Source organism: Ictidomys tridecemlineatus, chromosome 5 (assembly GCF_052094955.1).
Source record: "Ictidomys tridecemlineatus isolate mIctTri1 chromosome 5, mIctTri1.hap1, whole genome shotgun sequence".
Taxonomy (NCBI): Eukaryota; Metazoa; Chordata; class Mammalia; order Rodentia; family Sciuridae; genus Ictidomys; species Ictidomys tridecemlineatus.
The window spans coordinates 164,998,561-165,021,708 of record NC_135481.1 but is presented as its reverse complement, the minus strand read 5'-3'; the positions used below and the strand labels follow the sequence as shown (position 1 = coordinate 165,021,708).

General features: G+C 37.6%; 1 pseudogene; it reads left to right on the top strand.

The window, feature by feature from the left end:
• The first annotated feature begins 18,533 nt into the window (after positions 1-18,533).
• On the top strand, positions 18,534-19,589 carry LOC101966392 (corepressor interacting with RBPJ 1 pseudogene; annotated as a pseudogene).
• Positions 19,590-23,148: the final 3,559 nt, after the last annotated feature.

Sequence of the window (23,148 nt, the reverse complement as noted above, 5' to 3'; positions counted from 1 at the left end):
TTATTCTGTATGTTAGGCATTTTCATTATAATTTGTGTTGGTGTGGACCTATTGTGATTTTGCACATTTGGTGTCCTTTAATCCTCTTGTATTTGATTTTCCAATTCATTCTATTCTAATTTATTTCTATTGAGTTTTTAGTTTGGTTTACTGTTTCTTTCATTTCAAGGATTTCTGTGTTGGTTTTTTTTTTCAGAACCTCTATCTCCTTATTGCAATAATCTTTCTGTATTTCCTGTCTTTATTTGCTTATGTAGCTCTTTGTTGAAAAGATCTGTTGCTGCCTTTATTTGCTCTATTATATCATCCTTGAATTCACAGAACATTTTAGTTATGTACACCCTGAACTCCTCCTCTGTCATTTCTTCTGTTGTGCTAGCCATGGATTCTAATAATGTAGTATCTTGTTTGTCAGGGACACTATCTCCTCTTGTTTTTTCATGTTGTCTGAGTGTTTTCCTTTTTAGCACTGTGGATTTGAGGCATTTAGTGTACCCAATTAATTTACCCTATATACTTATATTGTCCCTGCAGAGTTCCAATACTTCTCCTTTATGAGGGAGAACAATATTAGTAGATCCCAATACAAACAATATACAGTTTTAAACCAAATAGCTGCTATTAAGACATTTACAATTTGTCACAATATACAGAAATGGTGAGTTCAATTATTATCTACAATATAAACAGTAGATTTGCAAAAGGGTCTAGAGTTTCTGATGGTGGACAGAGAACCAGGAGTGAGGTGTAGGATGAGATTTTGAGGGGGTAGAAGGTGAGGATAGAGTTATTAGATCTTAGAAAGCATGAAAGTAAAATCTTAAGAAGTTGGTTACTAGCAGGAGAAGAGAGAGAAAGTCATTTTTGGGAGACAAGTAATTAGGAAGACAATAGAGTATAAAAAACATAAATATTAAGAAAAATTAAAAAGGTAAAAATAGTAGATTAAAAATGTACAACACAACTGTAATATACTATTCAGACATCCCAGTCCTCAGTAACCTAATTCATGAAAAATACTTGGTTTCATAAATTTTGGGGATGTGAGGGTGAGAGAAGAGAAGGAAAAAAATCTCAAAGGAAGATACAAGTATTGTTTTTGTTGAAGATCAGTATCTTTTCTACTTTTCTTCTTGTCCAATGCAAAGCAGGGGGGTATGCTAGTTTAATGTGGGTACCTGGTCTTATCTCCTTATATTGCCTGTAGACCTCATAATTAGAGAAAATTCCTGGTCTCTAATTTAGTCTCTAAACTGTATCTCACTCGCCCTCTCCTTTCTACTTCCCAACCAGGAATCTTTCTCTCTGTAGGTCTTATGGGTTGTGTTCTGGGGGCTGCACACCTGTCAGGAAGAGCTGTTTTGAATTGGGTAGTTCAGAACCAGGTTTTGCAAGCTACCTTCCGTCTGTGTAGTCGGAAGCACTGTGCCAGGTTAGTGGCTGCTGGGAGGCGGGAGAGTTGGGAACTAAAGCTACCTTGATATTACTTCTAAGCCCCAGCCAGTGTTCCAAGATGGAGGTTGACCCAACTAAAGATGGTGACAAAGTGTCTCAATATGGAGGCAGCTGCTTTCAGCAATAGGGTGTTGGGTTGGGTGGGGTCGGGTGGTGGCGGTGGGCTGCATGTTCAGAGATGCAGATCTTTGGTGTGTCGTGTTGTAGCTGGTGGCTGTCTCCAGACCCTGTGCAGTCTTCCCAGGTGCAGGCTACCACATGTATGGGACTGTGGCAGTGGTTGTAGTGTCCTAAGATGGAGGTGACTGGGGGAGCCCCATATTGGTAGATGGGGTTCCACAGAGAAGTGGTGGCCAGGTATCCTTTGTTGGAGTGACAGCCAGCATGGGTAGGGGACCAGGAGTCCTGCTTGGGCATCCAGAAATTAAGCGTGGATGAGTGGCCAGAAGTTTTTTGCTGATGCTGAGGCCTGGAAATACATGTTGGATGGAGGCCATGATTCCTGCATTGGAGGAGCTCTGATCACTTGCAGAGAAACAGTGTTCCCACTATTGAATCCCAGGTCACAGAGTGACACAGAATGTAGCCTCCCTCGAGCCCACCATCTTGGATCTCCCTGAATATGTGAATCTTAAAACAGACACATTGGATTCCCATGGGAACACTCATAGTGGGTGCTTTTCCCCAACTAATTAATGAGCTCTTGCTTTGAACTTTCAGAACATGTAGATCTTCCACAGGGCTTTTCCATGGAACACTTTGCTTCTTCATAGAGCAGCAGAAGTACCGGGGGAAGATTTGATCAATGGTTGTCAGTGGAAGGAAATAAAAACTCAGCTTCTTTGGATCCAGAAAAACTTTGAGGTAAACTTACAGTGCTTACTTCCTTTATGGGTCCAGATGAGTCATCCTTTGGGGGACTTCTACTCCTGCTTGATTTTCTGTCTCTGTCCTGCTTCTCTACTTCCTTGCTGACTCTCCCACTCCACCCCAGGAGCACAACCTACTCAAATAGCTTATGCATTTATCCCTGTCTCAAGATTTCCCTCTGAGGAGCCCAACCCAACTGAGAACTTTTGGACAGATGCAATTACTCAGATTTCTGCTTCCTTTTGGCACCTGTAAGCAGCTCTACAATTCCAAACCCTTCCAGATGTCATTTCTAAACTGGCAAGATCTCCTCCCTTTCAAGTTGAGTGCATTCTCTTTTGGAAATCATGAGAACATCACAGATGGCCTTATGATATAAATAATTAGTGATGAAGACAATTATTGCTCATCTGTGGTGAATCAAACTTCTTTTTATTTAGTCAGCAACAGGCAGGACCTAGTCATCATATTGCCTTTGAGTCTGTAGGGCCACACAGTTTAGAAGGTTGTTCTTTATTTTTGCCTCATGGGGTCATGTGCTAAATATTTATCTGAAATGTCAGGATTCATATACTCTCAGACTATCAGTTTCTATGCTAATATTTTTCTTGGCAGTTGGTCACAAGCTCTGCCACTAAAATTATAGGCTTTATTTATCACAGCTTCACTTTACAGTCCTTTCTTAATATACCTCATAAAAAGAAATTGCTCCTCTGATGATTTAAATAAGATACCCCAAAAAGCAAACAAGTCCTTCCACTTCCTCTTTAGCTATGAGGCACATGACCTCTTATTGTTTTCATTCAGTTTTACATAATCCACAGTTTCATCATCCTCTCTGACCTTGATTGATTCAAGCTGGGATGATTATCCTTTATTACTCCATGGTAATTTGGCCCCAGAGGGGCATCTATAAAGGTGCTCTTAAGTGGGATGATCAATGGAGATATATTGGACCAGAAGTTGGAAAATCTTAGCGATGTTTCTATACCTTCCTTGACTTGTTTAACTCTAAGATAAAAATTTGTGAAATTCAACTGTTGTTTAATCAGGTATCAAAGAAGTACTATGGCATCATGATTTACAAATTCTATTTTAGGTCCAAAGTTCTTTGACCCTGGGAGTTTTAAGTAGACCTGATTAGAACAAATTCACATAACAATTAGTATTGATATTGCTGGTTTTAAAAATGTGATCCTGAAATCAGTACTATTAGCATCAGTTGGGACCTTGTTAGAAATATGAATTATTGGCCCCATCCCAATTTATTGAACCAGAAACTCTGGGAATGGGCTCATAAATTTGAAGCCTGCTGAAGTGTGATACCTATTGATTCACAAAACACAAGTAAATTACCATCATCATGGTAACCAAGATTGAATTTTTCCAAACAAGATACAATAAGCCTCAACATTATTATTATGGTTTCCCAATAGCTACCCAAGAGTATTTGATTCTAAGGTCTGGAGGAATTTCTAAGAATCTACATTTTAAATATCTAAGATTTCAAGGACAAACTTTAAACAATATCTGAAAGGCAGTGATTAAGCTGCTGTTCTGTCTTCCTATGTGTGGCATGGAATGAGAGCTCAAGAGCTCATTGATGGAGGAAGGAGAGGATGGGTGTGGTGAGAGAGGTAAACTGAGCAAAAGTTTATTGTCAGTGCCCAGCCTTTGAAACTGAGAAATCGAGAAGATCAGTGCCCTTACTTGTTGCATGGTTATTTCTAGAATATAAATCCAGCTGGGACAAGTTATAAGTAGTCCTTGAGAAAAATATCATGGATTTTTTCTTTTCATGCATCTTTGCATAAATGGCAAGATGAAGCAAGGCAATCCTACAACATCTTATTCATTATGGAATAAAGAATAGTCTCTTGGGTTCATATACAAGATGAAAGTTAAAAAAAAAAGAACACCATCTTCTATCCTGCTATTACCTCATAAAGAAGAAAGAAACCTGGGAAAAACTACTGAAAATACAGTAGATTTGCATTTTTTTAAAAAAAGATAAACTAACTGTCTCCTTCCTCCTATCTTCTTTTTTTATGTTCAATTCAGCATTATTTACATTTTGTTTATTTTTTATACTTTTTTATTTGTTTTAATTAGTTACACATGACAGTACAATGACCTTGACATATCATACATTTGAATCAGATGGGATATAATTTCTCATTTTTCTGAGCGTACAGGTTTCAGAATTACATTAGTCATGCAGTCACATATATACACACAGCGATAATAATGTCTATTTCAAAATACAAGCATGAGAGTAAACTTGTAAGTAAAGAAGAAAAGAATATGGAATTTGCACAAGTTTTCTGGACTAATAGGATATGATTACTTTAAAATATATTCACTAATTGTTTTCCTTCCCTACTTTGGAAATGTGAATGTTCCTAATGTTCCTCTCTGAATTCCCAGACTTAGTGAGTGACCCATTCCCAGCTGATAGAATGCAAGGAAGTAATGGCTTATGACGGCAGGCGTTAGATCATAGAAGATATTCATCTTCTGTCTTGCTCTCTATTACCCATTCTAGGGATGCCAGAAATGTAATGAAAACATGTGGGCAGTCTGTGAAAAGGTTCATGTGGAGAGGAACTGAAGCCTCAAGCTGCCAGCCACGTGAGTCAGTTTTGAAGAAAGTTCTGCAACTCCTGTCAAACCTTCAGATAACTAATTTCAAGAGTTCATATGTACAAACATATGTACATTCCAGGAAAGCCTTCCAGTTGACCTTGGAAATGCTAGAAGCTTATTGTAAGTTACTTACAGGTGCTCCTGATAGAAGGACACCATGTCATGTATCAGTTATATTTAGGCGGGAGTACAGGCAGGACCTGGTCCTGACAAACCATTGTCAGGCTATCAGAAGTCATTCTAAAAATCATGCTTATCACTCAGTATTAGTCAGCCTTTTGTCCCTGTGACCAAAACGCTTGATCAAAAAAAAAAAAAAAGTTTATTTTGAGCTCATGATTTCAAAAGTCTCAGTCCATGGTCCACCAACTTCATTGCTCTAGTTCTGAGATGATACAGAAAGAACATCATGACAGAAGTGTGTGGCAAAGGAAAACTGACAACCAGAAACCAGAGATGGAGAGGAGGCGTACCCCCACTGACCTTTTTCCTCCAGCTAGGTTTAATCAATTAATCCAGCTATTGTCTAAAAGCCCCACTTCTTTTTTTCCCCATTTTTTTATTTTTAATTTTAATCTGTTATATATGACAACAGAATGCATTACAATTTATATTGCACATATAGAGCACAATTTTTCATATCTCTGGTTGTACACAAAGCAGAGTCACATCCTTTGTGTCTTCATACATATACTTAGGATAATGACGACCATCACATTCCACCATCTTTTTTACCCCTGTGTCTCCTCCCTCCCTCTCCCTCCCCTTTCCCATCCTTCAATCAGAGAAATCATTTGGCATTTGGTTTTTTGGGATTGTCAAATTTCACTTACCATTATATGCTCCAGCTCTACCCAATTACCTGAAAATACCATGATTTTGTTCTCTTTTAATGCTAAATAATATTCCTTTGTGTATATATACCACATTTTCTGTATCCATTCAACTACTAAAAGCAAAAGCTCCACTTCTGATCCTTGCCCCCACTGAAGACCATTCTTCCAACATATGAGCTTTTGGGGGAATATTCCATCCAGATTTGTGTTAGTCAGCTTTACATAGCTATGATCAATGTAACTGACAAGAACAACTTAAAGAAGAAAAAGTTTATTTTGACTCACAGTTTCAGAGGTTCAGTCAATGGTTGCTAATTCCATTGCTCTGGGCCCAAGGCAAGTCAGAACATCATGGCAGAAGTGTGTGGCAGAGGAGACCATCTCAGGACATGATAGACAGGAGGCAGAAAGTGCAAGGCACAAAATATAAACTCCAAAGGCATGCCCCAGTGACCTACTTCCTCCAACCACATCCTACCTACTTATAGTTACAACCTGGCATAGTAGTCCTTTCAAATTATTAATCTCATCAAATGGATTAATCCACTCACCAGGCTACAGTTTTCATAATCTAATCATATCATCTGCATTATCTCACACATGACCTCTTGGGGGGGCCTTCATATGCAAATCATAACAACATCCAAATCCTTATACACTCTACTTATAGCATGCTCCAGACATAAGAAAAACATTATAAGACCTTGCTACTTTGCTTTTTTGGACTTATTTCAGCTTACCACATGGTCTGAGAAGGATAGATAAGAAATTGGTAAATTTAGGAAATTATATTGTGCTTAGTTCTTTTGGTTCTTAGTTATAGTGGTATAACCATGCACCATATTTAAAATAGTTTCAAGCAAAAAAAAACATAAATAAAAATAGCAATCAACCTTTACTTGCCAGTGGTTCACCAGTGATGGGACAGAGTGTCTCACATAGATAGCATCAGCTCTCTGGACATAGAAGATCTCCAAGTAAAAGTGGACATCTATGAGTGGACACTGATATTACAGTAGCAGTGAGAAAATCTCCAGAGATCAGAATGGTCATGATACCATCAGCTCTCTGGACATAGAAAATCTCCAAGTAAAAGTGGACATCTATGAGTGGACACTGATATTACAGTTGCAGTGAGGAAATCTCCAGAGATCAGAGTGATCATGATACCTTTGATGGACAGAAGCTCTTAAACTGTCTTTTTGAATACTGCAACAACAGAAGATTTTAGCACAGCAATTCAAAAGATTAAACTAATGATCAGTGTGAGGGTTTCCCAGTCATTGAGTTGCCCAAAGCCTTTAGGATGGCTGAGCAAGTCCTGGGGAGGGTGAAGCCCCTAAGAGAATCAACTCCAATCAAGAGCAATCTCCTCTATTTACCCTACAGTGTACTCTGTCAAGATAAACTAGGCCACACTTACCAGTATCAAAGTAGATTAAAACTCTGGTGGTCTATTTCTTCATCATGGTATATCAACTCAGCATGGTGGTCTGCAGCATTGACACTCAGGAATGTAAGATTATCAGTTACCCAATGTCTTAAAAATTGCTGATTATTGTGGTACTGGTAAGGTAACTTGGCAAACCACACACTGGCTCTAAAGTTTTAGCCCAGAAGTGATATATGTCACTTATCATATTTCAATAGCTTAAGTAAATGACTTGTTGATGTCTAACTTGATGAGAGCAGAGCTACTCTCCTTCAATGTGCCAGAAGAGGGAAAACTAGAAATGTTGGCCAGCATGAACAATTACCATGAGTGATTAATATTATCTATATGAGGTGGAAAGCCTTAGTTAGCTTTAGCCTATATCTCTTTTTAGCCAAGAGTAATAATTCCCAGAACATAGAAATATTCAGATGGTCATCCCTGGGGAAAAAAAGTGGAAGAATCTTAAGATTTACTCAATGTTACACAGAGATAGATAGATAGATAGATAGATAGATAGATAGATAGATAGATAGATAGATAGATAGAGTAGAGATATAAGGATATGTATGCATCATGGTCTTTAACTGATTGAACCAAGATAAAATGACATTCACTGAACTTACACACTTTTTCATATCTTTTCAACATATTTAGCTGAATTTCACCAGTCAATTCAATTACTAGTAACACATAACCTTGCAGACAATGAGTAGTTTGGACATTGTGGTTAGGGATAAAGCACTTATTCTCTCCCACTCTGGTTTCCATGAAGTGATATTTTCCCTGGAGATGTCTGGATTCTTATCCCCCACCACCATTCAAGGAAAACTATAATGACTTACCACTTTGGTGGGTTTGCATCGTTCAGTCACCTTCCTTATTTTCCCATTCGAGAGCCAGAATACCTACATAAAGCAGTATCCTAGGCTGTTTCTCCATGCAGTGAATGTGACAGAGATTTACTCATAAAAGGGATATTTCTGTGATTGTCACAGATGTCTATGGCTGGGTTTGAAATGTGGTTTTTATGGTTAATAACAGGAAGGCCCATTGTTTCTGGACAATCTATTATTATCTGAAATCTTATTGGTATTGTTATCTCCATCTGCTTAATTTCATGAACTATCCCTATGTGAGTTACCAGCTAGAGGGGGCAATAAGGCAGCTCTTATTTACTGGGTGTCTTTGACAACTTCTTTTCCCCATAAACACCAATATTGGATTCTAAGTTTCTCAAAACATTTCTGAAGCCAGAGTTTGGATTTTATAGATTATGATCAATGAAAAACTATTTCTTGATCTAATGTGTCTTCATTATGATGAGAAAAACAAAGACATGAGCCCTTCCCATAAGAAACTGGCTATGGGAGATGCTTCTCTTGATAAAAACAAAATCCCCTGAAATTTCAACTAAACTGAAAGTATCAGCCCCTCCATTTCCTATAACTTATTCCAGTTAGTCTATAATTCTAGTTTTGGCTGATGGTAAGAATTCAGAGAAGTGTATTTGATGTTAATCTATTTCTTTGTTTAAAGAGACCTTCTTCTTTTCTATGGAAACTTTATGTATTTAAAGTCCACAGTCCATATAATGACTATTTCAAGCCCCTCTCCTTTCATAACATACTGTAGAGAAGAATCCTCTGTGTAGTTCACAAGCTGTCTCAGGTATTTTCCTTTGGTCAACATTCTTTCCTATGATGTCAATAGCCCCTTCTAACTTGTTTTCCTTTCTGCTGCAGTCTGGCACTTGGGGCTGACTTTATATCACCTGCTACTGCTGATGATAAATTCTACCATTTGCCTACAGTCCAGAGGATTGTGCATTTTCAGCCCTCTTCCTCTCAATGCAACATCTATCTTTAGGTTTGGGGCATGATGGATCACCAACAACTAAGACAAGTCTACATAAAGTAACGTCAGTATCAATATTGCAGCTGAGCAACGGAATTCGTGTGAACCAGGATAACCCTACTAGGAAGTTTGTCATGACTGAAGGTCTTCTGAAAATAACCATTTTTTCTCTTTTTATCCAATTCTACTCATTGTAAATTCATTCAGACAATACCAAAGGTTAACAGTTAGTATTCAAAAATTTTTTTTCTTTTTTTTTGTATAAATTACTTTCCAGAAATAACCACTAGAGATGGCTTGGTGCCATTCTCTTGGTTTTCCTTTCAGTGACACTTGGTTCATGGAAAGAAAGGTATTTATTGCCTGAAATTGATGGTGAAGATTAGAGTTTGGTTTTTTAAAAAATCAATTGAGTTTCTGATGGGAAATTTTTTTTAATGCATAGTGGAGATTGTAGCATTGAAAGTGAAGGTATTTGATTGCAAGAGTCGTGCTTTTGAGAGAAAAGCAGACCTCTGAGTTCAAAGTCTGGTTTTGAATATTTAGAGCCAAAGAGCCAGAAGGACTCAGAGAATAACATTTACACCATAAGCTACAGCATCGGAAGGAATGCATAAGAACATAAAAGTAATTTCCCAAGTAAGATTTGGTGGAAATTGTTGTGGGAAGAATGAGAATTGAGAAAGAGAGTGAGAGCCTAGGGTGTTAATAAGAATGTCTGAGAAAAGCCTTGAGCTTTTCTCCACCGTTGGAGGGATTCCAGGGGGTGGAGGTGGGAATTCAACCGATTTCTCGGATCACAGGGGATGCTTCCAGTGCCCACCAGTTCCCCTTCACAGCTGCTCCAAGCATTTGCCAAGGCCCACAGCTGCTCCTTCTTAGAGACTTGTACCATCTCATAGGAAGAATTGCCTCTCTTGGAATATCACACTCCTCTGCCTTTGTCTCAAAGTAGCAGCCAACAGCCAGTGATTGACTGATGCAAGTACAAAAACACAGCCCCTCTTCTCAAGATGAAAGAAGTCTGTGCAACTTTTGAGATTGCAGTGATGCTGGATGTCAGCTGAAATCACACCTTTATTTTAAAAAACAACAACAACAACTTTCTTTTATTTGCTTCCTTTACTCTGTTATGGAACCAAAGTTTTATAGATTCAAAAAATTAATTTACCTATAACTAAACTTTCTTTTAGAGTACTCTATGTCTACTGTTATCAAAAAACTTAATCTTGCTGAATTCAAGTAAAGTCAGTCAGTCTTGGTTAAATTCCATTAGGATTCAACCCCTCCCTCTGCTCTTCCCTGTTTTGAATTTAGAGGCTAGAGAGATTGGATATAAATTTCTGTTGGCTTACATTTCTTTCATGAATCCATATGGGAAGAAGTACAGTATGTATTTTATTATATAATGATTCAGATTCATGTGATTTGATGATGTACTGCTTCCCAAATGGGTTTGAGGTAGAGGTAGAGTGAATTAAAGGGGGCTTAGACCCAATACTCTCCCTTTATCATCCAAATCCCCAAGTCTCTCCTGGTCTTGTTCCATAACCGCAGCTGAATCTCAGGAGTTTTCCAATCAGCATCTGCCCATCAAATTCATTCCTTCCCAACTTTCTGTTCCCTTGAATAAGAATGCTTGCTTAAAATCAGAAAGCAACTCTAATTTATGAAAACCTACTTATTTGACACGGGTTAAAAATTCACAAAAGATCATCTCATGTATTTACATGAATGCTCCATCTTTTTTTAATGAGATCTCTTGCTCATCTTCAGGTGAAAAATTTTTGATGACTTTTTTTTTTATTGTTGGTGTGGAAAATAGAAAGGAGAGATGTTTTCTGCACTGTGGAGTTTCAAAGCTCTTGGTTATGTCAGTCAGTCATAGAAATAAACATCTTCAAACTTTTTTCATGCATATTTATATCTGCAAAACATCAAATAAAAATCAAGTAAGTGACTTTCTGGGTCAAGGTTAAATAAATTAACAGCTTTCAGATATTTATAAAAATCCATTTGATTTATTACTCTTATTAAAGATTTTAAATAAATTCTTTGTTGGTATCAGGTTGGATCTTAGTAATTACTACTCTGGGAAATGCATGACTGGGCCTTGAATACTGTATCTCAATTGGCTTCTTAGATATCCATGGCTTTCAGAGAATTAAGATAAATCTTTGTTCAAATTGACTTGTTTTTCTATATTTTTAATTATGAAGTGATTCAGTAGAACAGCACTTATAAAGAATAAAATTGATGGGCTTTTGTGAACCCACCAACCAACATAAACTATTAACTATTAAATATTAATATTTGTTTGAAGGATGAATAACACTTTCTTCCCCCAACTACTAACTTATTTTATCATTCCTACTCATTTAGTAATATTTTTAGTCATACATATATTGATAAACAACACATAGAATTCTATTTTATGCTTTTCAACTTAAGTGGTAATATATATGTGCTGTTTTCCTTCAATGTCCTATTTTGACTTTACTAGTGACTGCCAAAATTTCCAGAGGAAATAAAGTTTTTCTCCTCTAAGTTGTTCTTGTCAGATATTTTGGTCACAGAGAAAAGAAAAACTAACACACGATCAAAGGGAAACTATTATATACATTCAAGAAAACATGAAATTAGTTTGCTCCATATATACTAATCAGTTTCAGCTGGATTAAACATCTAATGTTCAAAAGGCAAACCTAATAAATTTAGAAGGAAAATGTGAGTAAATATCTTTACAAGATCAAAGTGGGAGAATACTTATTCAAGATAATAAAGATACAGAATTTAAAATAAAATATTGAGAAATGCATTCTACATGTAACAAGGAAGATTGCAAATTCCTCCTATTTTGACATGTCTCCTCTTTGCAGTTGATGCTCTTGCCCATGAAGAATAGGAGTCTGTGGCTTTATAGTCTTGAATCTGATCTGGGCTTGTTACTTGCTTTGAGAAGTAAAAAGTAATAGGTCTGATGTTGGTGACTTCCAAGCTAAAGCTCAAGAGACATGAGCTTGTACCTGTACCCTTCAGGAACCACACTGCCGAGTGAGAAAGTGAGCTAACCAGGAACAGACAACACATGGAGGAGAACCAAGGTGCTCATTTAAAAGTCCTAGGCAAATGCTAGATGCATGACTGAGGCCATCTGGCCTGTTCTCCAACAGACCTGCCAAATGACCACAAACACAATCAAGTCCAGCCAAAACTACACAGATCAGGGATGCGACCTGCTCACATTGCCAATCCACAGAATGGAACAAACAAATGATGGTGCTTTTATGCTACTGCATTTCAAGGTGATTTTTTATGAGGCAATACATAACCGATACAATAAATAAAAACATCCATGCTTCATAAGATGTGCTGCATAAATTAAAAGACAAGCCACAGAGTGAGATAATATTTCAATGATATAAATTGTCAACTCAATAAAAAAATTAAGAAATAGATTTCACAAATGGAATGTCAGAAAAGCATGTGAACATATAATTTATAAGTAGAGAAAAAGTGAACATATTAAAAGGTGCTTAAACTTAGATGTATTTTAGGAAGTGCAAATTTAAAAATGATATTAAAACAATTTCATACCCCTTAATTCAATAAAAAACAAAATAGAACGAATTTTTAAAGAAAGAAAAAGAAGCAGCTCCAGAGGTCAAAGAGGGAGGATCACAAGTTCAAAGCCAGCCTCAGCAGAGGCACCAAGCAACTCAGTGAGACCCTGTCTCTAAATAATATACAAAATAGGGTTGGGGATTTGGCTCAGTGGTTGAGTGTTCCTAAGTTCAATCCTCATTACCACAAAAGAGAGAGAGAGAGAGAGAGAGAGAGAGAGAGAGAGAGAGAGAGAGAGAGAGAGAAGAAGAAGAAGAAGAAGAAGAAGAAGAAGAAGAAGAAGAAGAAGAAGAAGAAGAAGAAGAAATAAGAATATTCTACACTAATTGTGGTAGAATAAATTGATACTATAATTTTGGATGGCCGAAAAGTTTATTTGACTCATGATTTCAGAGGTTCAGCCCGTTGTTGATCTACTCCCTTGCTCTGAGCCTAAGGTGTGGCAGAACATTATGGCAGAAGGGCCTGGCAGAAAAATGGTGCTCTGCTCTGCTCATGGTGGCCAGGAAGCAGAGAGAGAAAGAGAGAGAAGAAGAGCTGTAGGGAAGGTAAACCTTTCAAGGCACACCCCCAGTGACCTACCTCCTCTAGCCATACCCCACCTGCCTGGTTACCACCCGATCAGTCTGTTCAAACTTGGATAAACTAACTATGTTATAGCTCTAATAATCCGATCATTTCACCTCTGAATATTCCTGTATTAACATAGGAGCACTTGGGGAACACCTCATATCCAAACCATAACAACATATAAGGTTACATTCTAAGACCATCTGTGGATATCTGAAACCTCAGGTAGTATTGAACCAAATATACCTTATCAACTATGTTTTTTCATATATATACACACACACACACACACACACACACACACATACACACATATATACCTATGATAAAATTTAATTTGTAAATTAGACACAGTAAGGGATCAACAACAATTGCCAACAGTCAAGTAGAACAATTATAACAATATACTATAATAAAAGTTATGTGAATGTACCCTCTTGATCTTAAAATGTCTTTTTGTGCTGTACTTACCCTTTTTCTCATGAAAATGTGAGATAGTATAAAACCCATGTAATGAGAGGAAGCGAGGTGACTAACGTAGGCACTGTGACATAGTGTTGGGCTATTACATAAAGATGTGAAGGTTAGTTGAACACAAGCACTGACACCTAGCTGATTCTTTTTTTTAAATTTATTTTTTTATTTATATATGACAGTGGAATGCATCACAATTCTTATTACACACATAGAGCACAATTTTTCATATCTGGTTGTATACACAGTAAGCTAGCTGATTCTTGAGACAGCAACTAAGTGACTAACAGGAAGTTAGCATGGACATACTGGACAAAGAAATGATTCACATCTCCAATGGCACTAAATAGGACCTTGTGAGATTTTATCACACTACTCAGAATATCTTGCAATTTAAAAAATTTTGACTTTTTTTTTCCTGGAATTTTTCCATTCAGTTTTCTCAGAATAAAGTTGACCATAGGTAACTGAAACCATGGAAAGCAAAACCAGTCTGTTCAGTAGCGCTAATTGACTATTTCATCAATTCAGTTTGTGATTGTACTTCTGTCATATTTAGTAATTCCACTGATTAGGCAGAACTCATGAGGTTCTGGCAGATGAAAATTTTACTAATTTCCTGAAATGACCTTTCAAACATGTTCTATTTTCTACCTGAGTTTATGACCCAGTATAGAGAGATAAAAATTGAAACAGATGAATCTTAAAATACAATTTTCTTGCTGAATTCAAGAAGAAGACATAAATGTTTAATGACAGCATGATTCTTGGCTCCAAATACCCAAACTAGACTTTATGTAGAACAGCTCTGAACAATCACAACATTTTCTCTGAGTGTACTTTAAAGTTTACTCTCAGGCTGGACTGGATGTGCTAACTACTAAACTGAGACAATGTGAGGGACCAAAATGTCTAGATGAAATTTAAATGAGTACCTCTTAGTTTATTTAGGCAAATAAACTAAGAGGTACTTCCCAAGATTTTGTCCAAGAACAGATGAACTGCATTTTGTCTTACGTTATTGGTGCCACTATAACTAACAATCATGATAGTTCATAATTTGAATGATTACCATATGGTAGGTACCTTAAAAACCCTTGCAAAATCAAAAACAAATTTACTAGATGTATTAATCCCAGTCCTCCAAGAAACAGACACCAAGATAGGATTAAATATACATGCAGTCTATCAGAGCAAATTCCTGTGAAGGAAAGTTAAGAAGAGCTAGAGGAGGTTGGGAAAGTCATCAGACTCCAGATAAAGGAAAGAGGGAAGAAATAAAGATTTAGTAGAAGAGTCTCTGTCTGCAATGCCCATCCTAAGGTATTTTCTGAAAGCCAATAGGAAGTCTGTATTGATTTTCCATTGCCGCCATAACAAATGATCACAAATTTGGAGGCTTAAAATAACACAAATGCATTATCTTACCATTCTCAAGGTCAGAAACCCTAAAATCCAAGTGTTGGTTGGGCTGCATTCCTTCTGGGGATCTGGGAGATCATTCATTTTCTTTGTTTTCAGCTTCTAGAGGGCATCTGTGTCTATGAGCTTGTGACTCTTCCATCCTCAAGGCCAGTATCTTCTCATCCATCCCTCCTTGCCACTTTCTTTGAACTCTACCTTTATTATCACATCTCCTTTTTCTGACTTTGACCCTCTGGTCTACCTCTTATAAGGACCTTTGTGATTACTTTGGGTCTCCTGGGATAGTCTAAAATAATCTCCCTATTTTAAGATCCTTACCTTGATGGCATCTGCAAAATCCCTTCTGCCGTGTAAAACAATGTGGTCACTGGTTTTGGGATTAGGAAGCGGATGTCTTTGGTGGGTATTATTTAACCTACCACCAAGCCTTTAAGCTAAAGATCACTCATCAAAGGAGCTCCCAATTTCCTGGAATGGACATCCCTTAATGTCCCTGATGCTTTTTCTCTTTGACTGGAGTGGCCCTGTGAAATTGTGGCCTCATTTCTGCCACAGTCAGAAATCCAAGAGGCTCATTTTTTTTTTATGACCACTACATGCATTTAACAGAGGAAGCAAACACATAGAAAGTTTGAATAACTTATAAGGGCATACAGTCAATGGAATGATCTCTCTCTCTCTCTCTCTCTCTCTCTCTCTCTCTCTCTCTCTCTCTCTCTCTCTCTCTCTCTCTACATTTCTATATCTCAGTCTCATATGTCTTCCTGAATTATCTGTTTAGGAGCCTGAATACATTGCTTGCTCGCTCTGGGATTTTATAAAACTTGAATACCCCGATGGTCCCTTTTATGCCTTCCACCACCAATACCCATTCCTAACAATACCAAAAACTAACAATTGCCTAATCACTGGTAAAACTCTGGCCTGTTCCTCAGTAGGTTCCTCAGTGCATCTCAGATGAGGAGCCTTGAAATCTTACTCCAAGCACCAGAGAGCACAGGTCTTGGAAGGCAAAATTGGGAGTATCTTCAAGTATTACCACATATGGATATGAAAAGCATATTGATTAGAAAGGAATTTGACCTTGACCTAGGATTCTGTATGTAAATAAACCAATTTACATGCCGTATTGCCATAAATACATTGATTCTGTCAAACCTAACCCAAGGTATACTACTAAAACATTCTATTCTACTGCAAATTATTTATCATGATTCTAAAGAAGACATTATTACATTCTAAATGATAGCTGTCCTGGAAACCATGTACCCCAAGAATCCAGGGAGTTTCCAAAATAAAGCTTCAGACAGGCAGATTTTAAAAAAATAAAATAATAATAAAAAGCCTTTCCCTCCTTTATCACTAGAGAAAGATTAAGAGGATATTTTGTCAAGGAAAAAAACTCTATAGAGCAATAAAACACTGAATGTTCTGAACATATGGTACCCAGGGGTTGATCATTTTCAAAAATGGCCTTACTGTTAAGAAAATTGGCAGAGACCTTACAAGATTATTAGACCATTCTTTCTAATATTTCCTTCTTCCAGATTAAACTCTAACCAATAACATAGGACCAGAAGGGTTTATTCTATATCTATCCTATCAAAAAAAAACTCCACAAAATTTAAAGACCCCAGTCAGTTATGTATTCAACTCATTAAACACACTGCACTATCACATAGTTAGAAATAACTATTTCTGGTGCACTTATTTTGTTTCAGAAAAGAAAGACAGAAACCTCTGAATTTGAATGATCCCATTTAGGTCTTTCTGGGAAAATCACAAAATAATGAATGAGCAAAAATGTTGATGACTATGCTAAGAAGTTTATTTCCCATACTAATATCTATAATTCAATAATAAAAGACAGGGAATTCAGATAGCTCAAAGGGAAGGGCAATTAATCAGTTTTCTGGGGAAATCTGCTATGTTTTTGTCATGAGAAAACAGTAGAATATGGATTTTGACTTCCCTCCTCTTTATTCTTCACGGGGATGCCATTTCTTCTTTACCCCAAAGACCTTTCTTTTCTTTGATGTTCTCAGTGTCTGACCTCAACCTTCCCTGATAGAAGGATTGCCTGGGGCCTGAAACAATTCTCTTTCTCAGTTGTGGCTTCAGCATCTGCCTTCTTTCTTAAACCATTAGTGAGACTGGAGTGAGAAGGAGAGGTAAGGGGAGGGAGGTTGGTCATTTTCCTCTTTATCTTCCTAGCCTCAAGTCTTCCTTCCTTCCTTCCTTTCTCTCTCCCTCTCTTTTTTCATTGTGCACACCAATCACTCTTTAGAACTTGGAAGCCGACAGAAAATAATTTAAAGGTGTATGCTGAGTCTTACAAAAGCCATTGCTTTGCTCCATGTGCAATTTTTTCCTGGGGCTGAACAACATTTATCTACTCATTAACAAGTGTAGCCTGGGTCTCTTTTCATGCAGTGTTATTTTATTATTTCAGTTTGATCTCCTGAGTCACATTGGGGACACATCAAAAGAGAAACCCGCTCACAAGTGTTGCTGTGCATGAGTAGGAAATCGAGACTTAAACTTAAATTATTAGGAGAAAGCAAAATTTGATTCACAGAATGAAAGGATATGTGATTTTTGTAGTACTTTGGTCAATATCTGTGATCCTCTTTTAAAAATGTTTAGTGTACTACAAACTCAGACTGATCCATTATATAATTGAAAAATATGTTGGCAATGTACATATATTAATACTTATTGTCATACTAGTAATAAAAGTAACTTACATTATTAAGAATTTAGCATGGACAAAACATCAAAATATGATCCAATCCATTATGTGAATTCCTTTTCTAAATTACTTCAAAAATTATATAGCTACTGTTAAGGTGCTATTTTTTAGGAAAATAAAAACTGACCCTTCAGAGATGAGATGAACTTGCCCAAAGTCTCCTGATAATATATAGTGGAGTAGGAGTTGACACCAGATTTTTCTGGGCTCCAAATCCATGTTATGAACCATTATTTTATACAACTCTAAGAAATGTTACTAAATTTCCTCATAGCAATTCAAAGAATGCTTATGCAAACAAGAGGTACTATACTAATGGTGATGAAGAAGAAGGTGTTCAAATCTGTTTACCCATGTGCCAATTTCCTTTTATTCCTTAGCAAAAATTCAACTGCCTTTGTGCTGTGGATAATCCATTTTAGGTCATATGACAGGACAATAGTAGAAGAAAGTCATAGGAACCTCTTGATATCCATGAGACCTCTGAAGTCTTTCAACTCAGTGTTTCTCAAACATTGGCACGCATAAGAATTATCTAGAAGGTTTATTAAAAAGCTTATTTCCAGGGGCCCTCCCTAGCTCAGACTGCAAGATGGACAAATCCTTTGCCAAATTCATGTGCCAAAAGAACTTTCATCCTGCCTCTGAATGCACTATCCAAAAGGTATGGATGGCGGAACAGAAATTATTATATGATAAGAAGAAACATGAATTAATGCAACAGTATCCTAAAGTACAAGTGTTAATATGATAACAGATTCTTATGGAAGGTGAATGTGTAAAGAATAGCCTTAATTTCATGTGTGAAGTTCCACTAGGAGCTAATGGAAGAAAATAAAGAGAAAGAAGAAACAGAATAGAAATTTGAATAGCAGAAAGGAACTCCATGTGAAAAAATTAGCCAAAGATGACATGAACACCAGAGATCAGCCCTTTGGCGTTCAGTTTTGAAATGTGAGATGCGTTAAATATCACAAATGGGGTCATGTCAGCATAATTCAAGAACGTCCTTTGAATTTTCTGGAACCAATGTATGTTGGGTTCCCACTGATGGCTCAGGACCCTCAATGCACCCTCAGGGAGCTAATAGTGGAGATGAGAAATAGTGGGTTTTCACTGTAAAGGAAATATACTGGGGAGAAACTTGGGTGCAAATGATCCATCACAGCAACAGAAGGATGTCTGTGTTGACTCAGAGTTTGCTGCCAGTGAGGGTGAAGAAAATTCAGAAGTTAAAGTCTTAAAATCACTCAAAACCAAATGAAAACAGAAGCAGCTCAGGAAATTGGATAGAAAAGAAAAAAGGTATTAAAAATGTTACAGAAGAGCAGATACAAACATTAAAAAATTTTTTTTAAAACCTCTTCTTCCTCCTCCTCCTCTCTGACTTTCTCCTCCTCTTCCTCTAATATGACTTCAAAAAGCAGTCGTTACAATTACTATAAAGAAAATTTTTTAAAAAGTAGGAAAAATAAGCATTCCAGAAATTAAAATGAATGTGAAGAGACTACGGGTAAAAAAAAAAAAAAAAAGAAAACTTTATGAAGAACTTTCTAGAAGTTATAGTGACAAGGAAGAAAGCAACAACAACAACAAGGAAAAGCCTCAGTTTTAAAAACAAGAAAGTTCTGGAGAGGATAGCAAGTAGAGCCATCCTAATTGTAGGCAAATATCTAGAAGGCATCATCACAACCCAGAGAAGAGAAGATCTGGGAGAAATGTACAGAGTAGCAGAAGTCATAGTAGAGATAAGAGAAGTGGGAGAAACCCACTTCCTGGTAGTTATAAGCAAAGGGAGTAAAAGCAGCAGCCGTAGCGGAGTCCCAGTGAAGAGTGCAATTAAGAAAATGACACCAGAATACCATGGTACCCATGCACACAGGAAGCACTCATGAGACAAGCACACTGAAGGGACATGGGAGAGAATAAAGGGACCATATGTGACAATCACCTAGGAATAAAAATATGTGCGTTTTCTTATTGAATAATAAAAACTGCAAAGTTTAAGTTATGTACTATTATCTTTCTAATAAAAAAAAATCTGGATTCCAACTTTCCATCTCTGTAAACTGTCCTTTCAAATACAAAACTGCAGGAATACCTTAAGGATGAGTTTTGCAAATATACCTAAATATAATCTAATTTGAGGTTGTAGAAATATTTTCTATCGGTAACTGTTTCTTTGAACCCTGTGACAGATAAAAAACCCCATGTAACTTTGTGAAACTTGCTTTGTTCTAAAACATCATAAAACGATGGATAGCATATTGTGCCAAAGGCCAATGTCTCGGCTTGGCACCAGAATCACCACACACCTTTGTAGGTTCAAACAGCAATTCTTTATTCCCGCTCTCACACCGCCTCCACACAGGTCCAGGGGCAATCGTGTTCTGGCGTCTCCCGCACAATTCACCTACCCACGAGGCTATCTCCAAATCCCATTTTAATCTCAGGAGAACTCAACGGGAACAAGCAGCAGGAACACCCTAATCCCAGCAATAATCTTCAACCTCTAACTTCCCTAAAACCCATTATCTTAAACTGGCAACGCCTTAAACTCAAGGAACCGGTTACTTCCTCAAACCTGATCAGCTCTAAACCCGGATCCGCCTTGGTCCTTGAGCACGGTCACCTTATTAAAGCATGCATGCAATGTTCCATCGAATGTCCTCTAAGCAGCATGGGGTACGCTTGGCAAGGAAATTTCATTCCTACTTGGTAATGGCCCTCAGCATCATTGAATGATTATTAAACAAACAAACAAAAAAAAAACGTTCCTGGATCTCACCCTCAAAATTCTGATTCAGTAGGTCTGGGGCAGGACCTGAGAATCTCAATTTCTATTAGAGAATTAGGTGATGCTGCTAATGGTCTGAAAATTCATTTAGAACAGCAGGGGTCTACTTGATAGCAACAATCACCTTCTGTTCATAAGTTCAGTGTTGCCAAAGGTGAATATTCTGAATCTTTACTGGACATCACTAGAGAAATGGCTTGAAATGGAAATTACACAATGCAAACACCAGAGAGTCTTCTTCCTTTGTTTGCAGGCCACTCGGAGAATCAGTGCTGGTCTCTGAATCACTAAGTAAGAAGCCTCCATGTCTGACTGGGACTTTCGTACCTCTTTTACCTACAAGGATCTGGAAATTGTCTGACATTTTCTCCGTTATGATCCCATGAGTTTATAATGATTTAACCCCAGGGGTGCTATTTATATCTAGTTGTACACTTATCTTCATGACTCCACAAATATTTACTCTATGTCTGCATGTACCTGAAACACTTCAAAGTGTTAACAGCGCAGCAAAGAACAAAATAGGAAATATCCATGCTAGCATCACCTTACAATTTACTTCCTAATTCCCATTCCAGAAACCCAGACAACTAGGGGTTGCAAACCGCTAGGCTCATGTGTGCAACCCCTTTCCCTGGGGATAGATCCTGTTTTCATGATCCTTTCCATCAACCAGATGAAATTACAGTGTGATATGGATTTTTCTGCTCAGAAGTCACATTCTCATTTCCCATTCTCTTACCAATGTTGCCTCAGTAGAACCTGAACTCATTAGGTCTCCTTGGATGTGAAGATTTGGAATGATACAGCTCCCCAGATGGTTATTCCCTTGTAAAAGTTCATTTTGCCCAGTGAACCTCAGGTCACCTTTCATTCCTGTCTAGCATTCCCAGCATGGGTTTTGTCAACTATGCAATCTCAGACCACATCATCTTCTCACCTAACTCTTCTGATTCCTGCTGCGGTAGAATTGATTTTATTTCAATTGATAAACCATTTTGGGGGAAATTGCAAGCCATTGATTTAGGGAAGCAGTGTGAGGGATCTCTTAAAGAGCTTATGCTTTAAAAAGCATCAGAACTACCAGCCTAATTTCACCAGCTGATGATGTCTGCATGGTGATGCATAAATATGACATCTCTGAGACAGAGTTTCTTCTGGTAGAACGGCTCCCATAATTGATGAGATCAAGTTGTTAAGAGTCTCAAACACATTGCCAGCCACGAAATAGGAAATTGAAAATAGTTGGTTACTGTAATAGACAGATCACAGTTGTGACCCTAGTTCTTCTCTCCCTTTACCCATGCCCCTATGCAGTGGGACTGACTCTTCCTCCCACAGAAAGGCCTAATCTATATCTCCAACTCTTGAATCTTGTGGGTTATACACTTGATTTGGCCAAAATAATATGGCAAATTATTATGTTGTGGACATGAATCATCTTCAAAAAGATATTGTGCTACTGCAAAAATAATCAGAGGCAAAATGATTAGAGCTGTAACCTAATCAGTCCATCCTCGTTTGAATGGACTGACTGGGTAGTAACTGTAGACAGGTGGGGCATGGCTGGAGGAATTGGGTCCTGAAGGTCTGCCCTGGAAATATGCACTTTCCTGCAGCCCTTCCTCATCCACTCCTATCTCTTTCTTTCCTTTCTTTCTTCCTTCCATGAGCTGAGGGATTTGCCTCTACTTAACCCTTCCACCATGATGTACAGCTTCACCTTGGACCCATAGCAATGGAATCAGCTATCTATGGACTGAGACCTCTGAAACCATAAGCTTCAAAAAAACTTCTTCTTCTAAGTTCTTCTTGTCAGGTATTCTGGCCACAGGGGTGTAAATTTGACTAAAACACAAATGTTATATGAGACGACAGTTGCAAGCCTTGACCACAAGAAGTCCCGTGTTTTTCTGCTCATTCTCTTGTATTCCTGTGCATTTAAATAAGCTCTAGGTAGCCTGGTGCATGAAAGAGGCCTCATTGAGTAGAGCTCAGTGAGCCATGTCCCCAGATATAGAAGTAAACCCACAATAAACTAGCAAATCTATCCTATTGGCCTATAGCTGACAATGGAGGAGTGCATGCCCAGCTCAAATCAGTCAGCCTGGAGCCATTTAGCAGGATCACAAAACTGACCTATATGCTTGTAAAAAAAAATGCTAAGTAATTATTAGTTTACGCTACTAAGTTTTTGAGCAGTTTGTTATGCAGTATTATTGTAGAAACAGATAAAACTTTACATTTCTTTTCCTAATTCCTTTACCTGTTTGGTTCAATGTTATCTATGTAAACTGAACTTCTTTGTCTGCTTTATGTTCTTCCTTCCCTTACACCACAATACAAGGCCAATCAGTCACCAATCCAAAATGTCCCATGACTTGGAGGTAAATATCCTGTAGAACTGGAA